General features: G+C 35.9%; 1 long non-coding RNA gene across 3 annotated transcripts; it reads right to left on the bottom strand.

Annotated features, from left to right (window-relative positions):
* Positions 1-1894: 1894 nt before the first annotated feature.
* LOC113301141 lies at positions 1895-6124 on the bottom strand. 3 transcript variants are annotated; one of them, XR_003336045.1, is made up of 7 exons: positions 6034-6124; positions 5871-5892; positions 5725-5747; positions 5536-5609; positions 3581-3621; positions 3187-3471; positions 1895-2417 (listed from the first exon to the last, which is right to left on the bottom strand). It is a non-coding gene; the product is annotated as an uncharacterized LOC113301141 (long non-coding RNA). The 3 variants fall into 3 exon arrangements; XR_003336043.1 differs by lacking the exon at positions 5536-5609 and having other exon boundaries at positions 1897-2417; XR_003336044.1 differs by lacking the exons at positions 5536-5609; positions 6034-6124 and adding an exon at positions 5987-6003 and having other exon boundaries at positions 1897-2417.
* Positions 6125-6913: the final 789 nt, after the last annotated feature.

Genomic DNA, 6913 nt, shown 5'->3' with positions numbered 1-6913 from the left:
GCGTGAGACAGATTTGTTTATTGTCAAAGCCTGCGATTTTGGGTCGTAGCAACTCTTAGTTGTGGGTGAGATTTAGCTAAGGGAATCAAGTGCGTAGTATCCTGCTGGGATCATAGGCGTAGGGAGTGCAACTGTACCTTGGATCGGCGGGAGACTGATTGGGGTTCAACTACAGTCCAGTCCGAAGTTAGCTTGGAGTAGGCTAGTGTCTGTAGCGGCTTAATACAATGTGTATTCAATCTGGACTAGGTCTCGGGGGTTTTCTGCATTTGCGGTTTCCTCGTTAACAAAATTTCTGGTGTCTGTGATATTTCAATTTCCGCATTATATTGTTTTATCTTTATAATTTGAAATAATACAGGTTGTGTATTAGATCATCAATTAGTATAATCCAACCTTTGGTTGTCGATTGTCATTGATTGATCCTTGGATATTGGTCTTTGGTACCATCAAAGTTATTCATTGTATTTGATTAGTACTCACAGTTTCTGTTTGAGAAAATAAAATCAAGAGAGAGATATAAACTCGTTGATGTACTTTTAATTGATTGAGTCTTGTTGATTCTCTTAAAAGTATATTCAAGTTTGTCCATACAGATTTCTAAGCGAAATATTGGATGGTGTTGTTAGACCCCCGCTTTTTCGCACGTGCATGCCCTCTTGACCGACCAGGGTCATCCCCGGGGCTTGCACAAAGCCGGTCCCACACGTTTTCCTAATTTTGCGCAATTACTCATATTGGGTCCAAGCTCTTTCCAAAAAACTTGGGATTTGCTCAATCGACCATCAGCTGGTCCCGCACCCTCAAGGGACGGTTCCATGCCTTCTTGTCCGGTCCCTCACTTTTCAATAATTAGGTTCGATCGCCTAATGCTCAATCGAGCACTATTTCAATAAATGATGAAACCAACATTTAATATTCATTCCTTCACCAACCAACCGGTCAACTCAGGATCCTGGTGTACGCTCACTCGAGCAATTGGGCATCACATGGACGTCCATAGTCCCATGTGGTCGGTCCCTCCTTCGCTCATGACCTATTTTCAGCAATCCGTCAATTAATGAGCAATTGATCAAAATTTAGGGTTTCGAACAAACACTCAACAAATTATCATTCTGAGCATGTTCACACACCGGATAAATTTATGTTGATTCAGCAAACAACACGCGGATTAATTATATAATATTTGGTAATCTACCAATATTTTAATTAATATTTTTACTGGGTCACGACATCCCTAAATATTTTGCTGAATTGAGCAATACTTGCTCAATCCATCAAAATTCAGTAAATTATCAATAATTTGCTAAAATGAGCAATACTTGCTCAGTTGCTCGAATATCGATCCACTATCAATATTCAGTAATTTATCAGTAATCCGTCGAATTGAGCAATTGCTCAATTGTTGATCCAACTATCAATATTCAGTAATACGCAATACTTGCTCAACTTCTTGAATATTGATCCAACCATCGATATCCAGTAATTTATCGACACTACAAAACAGAGTGCCTTTAGTGACGGTTACGAAACCGTCACAAATAGCAAAAACCGTCACAAATGAATCTTGTAAAGGTCGAAAATCCGTCGTCACTACTGGTGGTCACAAATGTTTTTTGTGACGGTCGAGATCATTTGTGACGTTTGGCAAACCGTCACGGATAGTAATTCTATTTGTGGCGTTCGGTCAAACCGTCACAGGTTGTTTCCTTGCCGGCCGTCATTTTTTTCCGACAACGACAGCCATCGTCGGATTTTTCTATGGCGGAGGTTTTTCGCCGGCGTTTGCCAGACATCAACGGTCGTCTGTCGTCGGTTACTTTTCTCCGGCGCCGGATTTTAGATTCTCATAATTGTAGAATTCTCAGAAATCCATTCACACAAAAATTAAAAAGATTGTCAAAACTCGCATAACCTTCCATTGTAGAATTCGTATATCATTCATAACAAAGTTTTACATTGACGCATTATAGGCAACAAAACACTCAAGAGAGTTCAAAAAGCTGGTAACTAAGATTATCAACATCCAAAATGCCTGTGGAAAGTTTGGGACATGATAAGAACACACCTGATGGCATGAAAACAAAAAAGAGAGATCCCATTCCCTTGTTTAAAAAAAAAAAACAAGCACCTGAGTCAATTTCTATGTTATGTTTGAGAAGATTATTTGCCCAGTATGGAAGTTCATAAAAATACTCAATTTCTTCAATTGCTTGGCATATTATTTGCGGCTCTACTTGATCCTCGCGATTTTCTCTTGCGTGGATGATCTCCCCTCAAAATTCTCCTCAAATTGTTTCCCAAATGTGTGCGGAATGTCTTTCAGCAAGCTCAAGATATCAGGCCCTAACAATGGGTTTGGACGTGGGCTAAGTTCTACTTTTCCAACAAAATCTTTCTTAAGTGTGGTGCGAAACCTATGATAACAATTCAGACAATCAACTGTCAAATACACAGCCATTTCAAAACAAACATCATTAATACATTAAAATCCACTACCACACTGTGTTTCAAACATCTTATATTCTCAAAGTTTACTGCTAATCTTAGCATCCAGATGTGAGCATTCACAAGCTAACACAACTGCAATAACACTCATATATTCTCAAAGTTTACTGCTAAGATTACATAAGTAATCAATATATCTAGCAAAGTTAAATAATAATATTTTCAACAAACATATGTCACATGAAGAAATAAAAAGAATAGCACCAGGCTCAAGCACATGCGCAAACCTAAAATCTAGCTCTCACCATCAAAATCTGAACACTGAACGGAAGAGATTTTGTTCATACAAATCAGTCAAAACAGATGTTCAAAATAACTATCAATCAGTCCATACTATTAACCAAACATCCAAGAGATATTGAAAAGGAAGAGTCTAAGTCAGAAAAGATTAACCTATGTTCTGTTTAAGATCTAGCACATGAACCTTAATCAACCTTAATCACTAGTCTAAATCCCTGTTTGATATTGTTTTCTAATATTTTTTTCAAGTCTAAGGCCAGGAACAAGATTATATGTCAAACAGAAAGAAGTATGAAAGGGTCACCAGGTTGCACTGAAACATGATGGGGTTGGTTTGCCCTAACTAATGTTTATGAACTATCATGACAGTTACAAAGATTGAAAAAATGGAGAGAATCATTTTGACAGGGAACTCACTTAAAGTATAAAGATTATTACCTATGATTCACGGTAAGAATCGTCGTTGGCCCATGTAGACTGTTTTTCTTCCATTCTTCAACCATTGGTGCCGAGTTTCTTCAAGACATGTTGAACATGCCAAATTACCTTTATTACTCCATCCAGAGAGCATTGCAAGTCCAGAATAATCACTTATAGTCCATAGCAATCCCGCATTCAGATTGAACATTTCATTTCGTGAGGAGTCATACGTGTCCACCCCTTCCTCCCATAATTTCTCCAGCTCATCTATTAATGGTCTCAAATACACATCAATATCGTTACCTTCAATTTTTGACATGGAAGGTTATGATCAGTTTCGATATTTGGTTACGAAACAGAATATTAATATAATCTTGACAAAATAGATAAAAATTAAGATAAATATTATTACCTGGACTATGCAGGCCTGGTATAAGCAAAGATAATAAGTACCTGACATCAAATTAGAAAGGAACATAAGAAAATTAGAGTTACAGACATAGAGTAGAAACAACGGAAGCATTTAACAAAAGAAATTACATGAAAACCAAAAAAAATGACATCAACAAGAGCCAACTATGTTTCAGTGACATTTTAGAGTACCCAATATATCTACGTCATTAATCTCCATTTGGTTTATGCTCTTCACTAAACATTTAAAATGTAAAAACATTCATTATATAACTTCATCCAAACCATAAAACAGTCTACGGCACCCTATTCATTTATGCTAACCATCTTAAGTAAAGTCACTTAAAATATAATAAAATAAAATAAAATAAAAATAGCACTCATAGATCGACATTGTGCAAGTACACAGTCTGGATTATCAAGATAGGATAAGTACAGAAGCAACATATGGTAGAAATCAAAATGACTACACAATACACTTAAATCATATTCAGTACAGCAAAAAAAAAATGTAGGCTAAAGGAATGAACTTAGAGCACTAGTCCAATGCCTAGGGAACACCTGTTACTAACCGTGAGTGGAGTTTTTAAATAAAAAGGAGCATACGATGCTTTAGAAAACCAAAAGGGATATTAAGTAAAAATGATGATCTTCATATTACTACTATCAAAGTGGAATTTGAATACCCACACAGTACACTAAAACCATATTCAGTACAGCAAATAAAATTGTAGGCTAAAGGAATAAACTTAGAGCACTAGTCCAATGCCTAGGGCGCACCTGTTACTAACTATGAGTGGAGTTTTTAAACAAAAAAGGGCATATGATGCTATAGAAAACCAAAAGGGGTATTAAATAAAAATGATGATCTTCATATTACTACTACCAAAGTGGAATTTGAATACCCAGTTCAACAAGATCACTAATTTGCATCCAGTATTTGTAAACTTAACAATGTGCAAGACAGAAAGCTAAAAAGAGTAATACATGAAAGAACCTGCCAATATAATGATACTAGAAAACAAGAATCTCTAAACAGACCTGCCAGCATGTTGACGAAAAATAAAGTTCAAAATGCAGTCTAAATAAACATCCAAAATGAGACTCAGGCCCTCTGCTTCCAGCATAACAAAGTTTCCACTTACAAACCATGAAAGGACTTTCAACTTGATCCCATCGTATATACAACAGCAAAACACGTCAAAATAAACATGGGACAATAGTAAAATTCAGCTTCGTTGGAAAGCTGGGAGAGCCGTCTTTAACAAAAACATGGTAGCAAAAGAAATAAAGTACGTAGTTGCTCCGGAAAGATGCAATAAAACAGGGCAGGAACACTTTAAAATTTCAGTTTTGACTGTTTGTAGAGTCAAATCAAAAATATAAAAGACTAGTTTAATTTCTCAGCAGTCAATCATAGATATCATAGCTGAAGGAAGATTTTAAATACCCATTTAATGAAAACACAAGGATTGGGATTAAACAAGAAGAACAATGTCAATTTTCAGGTTGTATTGCATTCTCGAAAACGTAGCTCACTTAGTCATTTTTACAAACAGGAAGTATGCTACTTTGAAACTAAACTATAACACTTGATTTGAGATAAAAATAAGAACTTGGATATTTTCAGACCCTACTGAATCTTTAGGAAAACAAAAATATAAATATTTGAGAGCAATCACAGTTCCAAAGTTCATAAAACAAGATAGCATAATAAAAGCCACTTAATAATAGCAAGCATTATCAGCCAGAAATCACCTTTCTGCAGATTCAAGTAAGGTGAACAATACCAGGATGATTATTAAATACCCATTTGGTGAATTTCATTCAACAGAAATTAGAGACAACAACATAAACACAATCAGAAACCAATATTTGTAAAAAAACAAAAAACAGATAAAACTCAAACCCCAGTCAAATTTCTAAGCTCAAATCAAAGAAATTCAAAGCTCAAACCTCAATATCAAGTTCCATCAAGAAAAACCCATATCCATATTCTGTTTGTAGACCACAAATCCATAACACAAACCCTAAGAAGATAAAATTTTCCAGTAAACCCTAAGAAATTGAAACTAAAAAAAAAAAAACAAATTTAATTATTTTTATCACCGTAGTAAATACCAGGAAAAAGTCTAGAAATTTCACCTGAAAGTTTACTTCTTTAGATCCTGCAAAACAAAGAAACAAGAAAACAAGCAATTAAAAGCAAAATCAGCCCTTAATCAAAGAGACAAAGAAACAAAATGAGATTAAAAGTAATACTAATACAAAAAAAAGAGGGGAAAAATCACCTTCGATTGACTCCTTCAGATCCTGCAAAACAAAGAAACGAATAATTAAAAGTAATATTAAGCAAAAGAAGGAAAAAAACACATTAATGGATGAGAGTAGGTAAGAGAAGCAAAACCCATTGATGGTTACAGACGATATGGGGAGAAGGTAAGAGAAGAAAACCTCTACAAACTTCTTCGACGGAGAGAACATGAAGGTTAGAGAGAAGAAAACCAGATCCATCTGAAAGTGAGGTTAAGAGGATAAGAGAAAGAAAGAAAAAAAAAATAAAGTAGGAACATTGAAGAAATTAGAGCCGGCAAACAAGCCGAAACCCGCGGGTTAACCCGTGCCCGGGCCGTGAAAATCCGAACTCGGACTGGCTGGTTTCTAACCAAGCCGGGTTCGGGTTGGAGAAATGGTGACCCGTCGAGAAACGGGTTAACCCGTCCCGGACCGTGAAACCACGGGTTAACCCGTTAACCCGCACTTCATACGGGTTAATCGACCGAGAGGATAAACTCTCATTTATATTTTCTTCTTCTTCTCGTTTCTTTCTTCTTCTCTTCTTTCTGTTTTTCACCTCTGTTGAATTCTTGTGAGGGCTCTGAGGTGGTGAGATTGGGATAATTAGACAAGAGTCATGGGTTGTTGCTGGAGGTGGTGTTGTTCTTGGCTGAACAAGGAGGGAAGAGGAAATATTAAATCAGTGAAGATATGAATTAGAGTTTATAGAGTTGGATGATGTTATGAAGATTTAGAAGATAAATTATGAAGTTATTGTTGTTGAAGATTCATGAGTAGTTTTTTAATTTAAGCCTTGAAGTTGATTCAGTGACGAATCATTGAAGAATCAATAGTTAGGGTTTTCTGTAATTGATCGAGAATTCAATTAAAGGTGAATAAGGAGAAGTTAGAAGATGAGTTTGTTTTTGATTGGTATTTGATATAAATGGTGGAGTTATCCTGAAAAATTGATTAAGAAATTGCAGATTTAGGGTTCCTCATGTTCTTCCCCAATTTATGAATTAGAGTTTCTGAGGGTTGCTGATTATGAGACTCA

The sequence above is a fragment of the Papaver somniferum genome, chromosome 8 (assembly GCF_003573695.1).
Source record: "Papaver somniferum cultivar HN1 chromosome 8, ASM357369v1, whole genome shotgun sequence".
NCBI lineage: Eukaryota > Viridiplantae > Streptophyta > Magnoliopsida > Ranunculales > Papaveraceae > Papaver > Papaver somniferum.
Note: the sequence above shows the minus strand (reverse complement) of the source record. Positions and strands in the feature narration are given on the sequence as shown.